This window comes from Triticum aestivum, chromosome 1D (genome assembly GCF_018294505.1).
Source record: "Triticum aestivum cultivar Chinese Spring chromosome 1D, IWGSC CS RefSeq v2.1, whole genome shotgun sequence".
Lineage (NCBI taxonomy): Eukaryota > Viridiplantae > Streptophyta > Magnoliopsida > Poales > Poaceae > Triticum > Triticum aestivum.
In genome coordinates, this window is record NC_057796.1 from 298,995,913 (window position 1) to 299,001,690 (window position 5,778).

General features: G+C 47.9%; 1 long non-coding RNA gene across 1 annotated transcript; it reads right to left on the reverse strand.

Annotated features, from left to right (window-relative positions):
- Nucleotides 1-943: 943 nt before the first annotated feature.
- LOC123168717 (uncharacterized) lies at nt 944-4,371 on the reverse strand. Its single transcript, XR_006484480.1, has 3 exons — nt 3,871-4,371; nt 2,725-2,829; nt 944-1,175 (listed from the first exon to the last, which is right to left on the reverse strand). It is a non-coding gene; the product is annotated as an uncharacterized lncRNA (long non-coding RNA).
- Nucleotides 4,372-5,778: the final 1,407 nt, after the last annotated feature.

Genomic DNA, 5,778 nt, shown 5'->3' on the forward strand with positions numbered 1-5,778 from the left:
GGTCGAGAACCAGCTCATGTTCAAAATGATGTCTGAGCCGGAAAAATAATTTAGAAGGATCAACTGATGATTGCGTGCTTTCACACACATGTTGAATCGATAGGATCAAAATGATGGTGTCAAAGGATACTAATGAATATTGCTACACATATGGAAAACATCCATAATGCAAGCAGACAAGTATTTGCAGAGCAATAGTTGGAAGAGGATTCTCGGAAGATCGGATAGTATTTACAAGTATTTTGACAAGCATATGAACAACTGGGGATGAGTGGACCCCGGTTAAGTGAATTATCCTTAGTGCAAAAGAAGCTGCAAAGCAGAAGGCACAAGGACTCTCGGAACAACGGAGAGTCCTAGGGGTATCTTGTAACAACATGAGGAACTGGGGATGAAGGTACAAGCGGCAAGGAGGTTATTCATGAGGATTACCGGTGGTCAGGAACTGTAAGGCAGTGGGCACAGAGTCTCGAGAAACATCGAGGAGTATCCGCAGAATCTTCTGGCGAAGCAGGCGGTCATCGGTAACGTCGGGGCTCTCCGGGAGGAAGTGGGTACGAGAACCTAATGTCGGAGTTAGTAAAATGTTTAACCTGAATAGAAGAGAGATCAGAATCCCAGAGTATAGATGAGGAATAAAATATCCTAGTACCACCCATCGGCGACGTGGGCCCGTAAGCCACACAACCAAGTTAGTAAAAGTTTTTGTAGTCACTAGACTCGACTTTGGCCAAGGAGTTGGAAAGGGGGCTACCTACAGGCAGTCGGCTCTGATACCAAATTGTGACGCCCTTGATTCAATCGTACACTAATCATACACGCAAATGTGTACAATCAAGATCAAGGACTCACGGGAAGATATCACAACACAACTCTAGACACAAATTAAAATAATACGAGCTTTATATTACAAGCCAGGGGCCTCGAGGGCTCGAATACACAAGAGTCAGCGGAAGCAACATTATCTGAGTACAAACATGAGTTAGACATGTTTGCCTTAAGAAGGCTAGCACAAAAGCAACATCGATCGAAAAGGCAAGGCCTCTTGCCTGGGAGCCTCCTAACTACTCCTGGTCGTCGGCGGCCTCCACGTAGTGTTACGCACCCTCAGTGTAGTAGCAGTTGTCGTCGAAGGTTGCGTCTGGATTCTGGGCTCCACCATCTGGTTGCGACATCTGAAAAGAATGGAAAATGGGGGAAAGGGGGAGCAAAGCAACCGTGAGTACTCATCCAAAGTACTCGCATGCAAGGATCAACACTACATATGCATCGGTGTCAATGAAATGGGTAGTATCTGTGGACTGAACTGCAGAATGCCAGAAGAGAAGGGGAAAGCCTAGCCTATCGAAGACTAGCAGCTTCAAGCATCTTGCAGCATCAGAAGAGATAAGAGTAGCATAAGGTAAAGTAGTAGTAGTGTCATCAACCTCGGCCAGATATCCTTTCTCGACCCCCTGCAAGAAAGCAATCCCAGAGCCATACTATCCATTTATCACCTCATATCCAAGTCTCATCTCAAGTATCCAGTTCTAGTTGTATCGATCGGGATACAACTCCAAGTGTCCGTTACCGTAGGACAGACTATCGATAGATGTTTTCTTCCCTGCAGGGGTGCACCAACTTACCCACCACGCTCGATTAACTCCGGCCGGACACACTTTCCTGGGTCATGCCCGGCCTCGGCCAAACAATACGCCGCAACCCGACCTAGGCTTAATAGAGAGGTCAGCACGCCGAACTAAACCTATGCCCCCAGGGGTCATGGGCCATCTCCCCGGGAACTCCTGCACGTTGTGTACGCGGCCGGTGAGCAGACCTAGCTACCTCCCTAAAAAGGCAGGAGCTTACCAGTCCAACCCGGCGCGCGCCGCTCAGTCGCTGACGTATATTAAGCTTCGGCTGATGCATACGACGCAGAACACCCATACTATGCCCACGTGATGGTTAGTGCTATCAGGCCAGAGGCCCCTCGGATCAAATATCCAAATCGTAGTGGATTAGGAGCACATGGTAACAAGCAGAGACTCACGAAAGATGTGACCCCGTCGGCCCATCTCGAGGACTTGCGGCAAGGGCTAGGAATGCCCGGCCACGCCTCATAATTATCTCACGGGCACCCTCCAGGTCAACCCGTCTCCACATCACTCGCGGGTACCCCTCAGGGTCGACCCGCCTTTCCAAGTAACAGTTGTAAAGTCCAAGTATCCGTGTGTCCAAACATCAAGGGGAAAACCCGAGGAATCACCCCCGGTGAATTCCACTCGATGTAATCATCAAGGTGAACGTAAGAGGGACCACCCTCGAGGTCCACACTTGAGGGGTTGCACGACAGAGTCGTATCGGAAGTGGTTAAAGAGGAAATCACCCTCGATGACCACGACCGAATAGCTACACTACAGGGTTAACATCAGAAGTGCTGATGAGGTCTCACCCTCGGTACTCGATAGAAACCCAGTAGTGCCGAGCAACTAAGGGGAAGTGATGTGCGGTGCCGGGGCCTGGTCTTCGATCCCGTTGATCGGGTCTTCGATGATGAAGCAGGGGCAATAAGGACAAGGTGGGGGGGTCACTGATGGATCACTAACCAACCTATACTAAGCAGTTTAGGATAAGCAGGTAGGTAACAATAAGCAGGTTACAAAAGCAGGCTATGCATCAGGATAGGAGCAAACAATAATAGTAGCAAAATCTAATGCAAGCATGAGAGAATGGAATGGGCGATACCGGGATGATCAAAGGGGGGGCTTTCCTGGAAGCTCCATTGAAAAGGGGTAGAAGTGTCGTCGATGACGTAGCCGATCACAGGGGCATTAGTAGCGGTCTCGGGGTCTACTGGAGAGAAGAGGGGGAAGAAACAATAAATACATAGCAAGCAAGTGCATAACATGACAACGGGTAGAGCTAGACATGTTCTAACACAGTGCTACACGATATAGGTGGAGGGGGGAAACATCCGGGAATGTTTTCCCGAAGTTTGACATTTTCGGACAGACGAAACAGAGGGGGAAGGTTGCATGTTCGCTATGATAGGGACATGAGGCGGATGAACGGACTGCGTATGCAGATTCGTCTCGTCGTTCTGAGCAACTTTCATGTATAAAACTTTTTCATCCGAGCTACGGATTAATTTATATGAATTTTCTATGTTTTATTGTTTTTTTAGATTCCTGGTTTTATTTTATTTTGATTTAATCCGAATTGACCAAGTCAATTTGACTAGTCAAAGGGGGGTAGGTTTGTCCCACATGTCATTGACATAGGTGTAGATTACTTAGTCTAACTTAAATTAAAATAGGGGGGGGGGGGTACATGTCATTGTTTATATAGACTAATTAGCACTAAATTAGTTCCTACCTAAACTAGTCCTAATTAATCCTAGATTAATTAAGCCAGGGACCGGCCGGTGGCACAACCAGCCGTGACTGTGCACACACACAACACACCCACGCTGCACACACACGGCCATAGCCATGGCCGTGGCTAGCAGCAGCAAGCGGCGGCAGCGAGCACACACTCGGGCGAGCAGTGGCAGCAGGCGAGCGCACGAGCGGGCGAGCTGCGGCAGCGGGCGAGCGCGTGCAGCAGGTAGGAGCAGCAGCAGCAAGCAGGCATGTAGAGCAGCGCCAGCAGCACTACTAGCAGTATGCAGATCAGCATCTAGCACGGCAACAACAGAAGCGCCCGGGGCGCGGCCGGAGGGCGGCAGGGCGCGGTGCGGTCAGGGGCGGCCGAGCGCGCGTTGGCTCGGTGGGCACACGACGCGAGCGCCTCGGCGGTGCTGCAGCCATATCGACCACGGACGAACACGGGAGCGGTGGCAAACGGCACAGATCGAAAGGGGAAAGCAAGGGGATCGGTAGAGGGGCTCACCCTAGTGCTTGTGGACGAGGTTCGGAGGTCGGGGGCGGCCCGGAGCAGTGGCAACCGGCGACAAGAAGCGATGGCCGCAGGTGAGGAATTGCTCGATGTCGAGCGTTCGGTGCGGCCCGGCTTGTTCTGGTGCTAGGAGAAGAAGTAGTCATCGATGGCGGTCCTCCTGGACGTCTTCTCGTGGCGCAGGGAGCACGGTGGCCGTGACATCGAGGGCAACATGTCGACGACGGAGCTTGGGCGTGGTTCAGATCGAGGGAGAGAGACTAGAAAAAAGAATGAGGGGATCAGGGTTCGGGGCGCTGCGAGGCAGGTCTGGTAGGCGTCGGGGAGGCCACGGGATGGCCGGCACGTCGGCAGGGGAGCGGCTATGGCCGCGGGATGGCCGCCACGATCCCCCCTCTGCTCCTGTAGCGAGGAGGGAGATGAGTGGGGTGTGGGTTGGGCCTCCCAGTAGACCTAGGGCCCAAGTGCACATTAGTTAGGCCCTTTTTGTTTTGTTTTTATTTCCCATGAATTAAATAGCTATTGGTTGTATTTATTTGAGTGAGCAAACAATCTTTGTTATAGATGAAACTCCACACATAAATTTTAGTCATTACTTTAGAGAGGCCCACAAATTTTCAAGTCAATTTGAAATACATAAACATTTATCTATTTTGAATTGGCTATTTTGGTAGCTGTTGGACCACTTCATACTTTCCCAGGAATTAAATGGCGAGTCAAATGATGTTGGTTTCTACTTGAAAATTAGTTAGTGAAAATTTACAATATTATGAACAATTTTGTTTTACTGTTTAAAAATAAATAATTACTTGACTTTATTTTAAAACTTGAATTTAAACTTGATTTTTGGACAAGTGGCATTTTGGCATGATGATCATGATGACATGACCTTCATTAGGGGGAGATTGTTGTAGTGTGATGCTGGGGATGTTACAAATCTCCTCCACTACAAGAAATCTCGTCCCAAGATTTAAGTGGGGAAGTAAAAAGTAACTTCGGGTGAACTGACCCATATAGGGTAATTGTCTGGTGAACAATGCAAGGAATGTGACAGAAGTATCTCTCGAGTTGAAATTTAAGAAAATGTCGAGAGCAAATATGAAGGTACAATATGGAGTTTCAAGCGAATGGACAAACGACCGATACCTAAACAGAGTGTGAGAAGGGGTTCATGAAGGAAATACACCCTAGAGGCAATAATAAAGTTATTATTTATTTCCTTATATCATGATAAATGTTTATTATTCATGCTAGAATGGTATTAACCAGAAACATAATACTTGTGTGAATACATAGACAAACAGAGTGTCACTAGTATGCCTCTACTTGACTAGCTCGTTGATCAAAGATGGTTATGTTTCCTAGCCATAGACATGAGTTGTCATTTGATGAACGGGATCACATCATTAGGAGAATGATGTGATGGACAAGACCCATCCGTTATCTTAGCATAATGATCGTTAAGTTTTATTGCTATTACTTTCTTCAAGACTTATACATATTCCTTTGACTATGAGATTATGCAACTCCCGAATACCGGAGGAACACCTTGTGTGCTATCAAATGTCACAATGTAACTGGGTGATTATAAAGATGCTCTACAGGTGTCTCCGAAGGTGTTTGTTGAGTTGGCATAGATCGAGATTAGGATCTGTCACTCCGAGTATTGGAGAGGTATCTCTAGGCCCTCTCGGTAATGCACATCACTATAAGCCTTGCAAGCAATGTGACTAATGAGTTAATTATGGGATGATGCACTACGGAACGAGTAAAGAGACTTGCCGATAACAAGATTGAACTAGGTATAAGGATACCGACGATCGAATCTTGGGCAAGTAACATACCGATGACAAAGGGAATGACGTGTTGTTATTGCGGTTTGACCGATAAAGATCTTCGTAG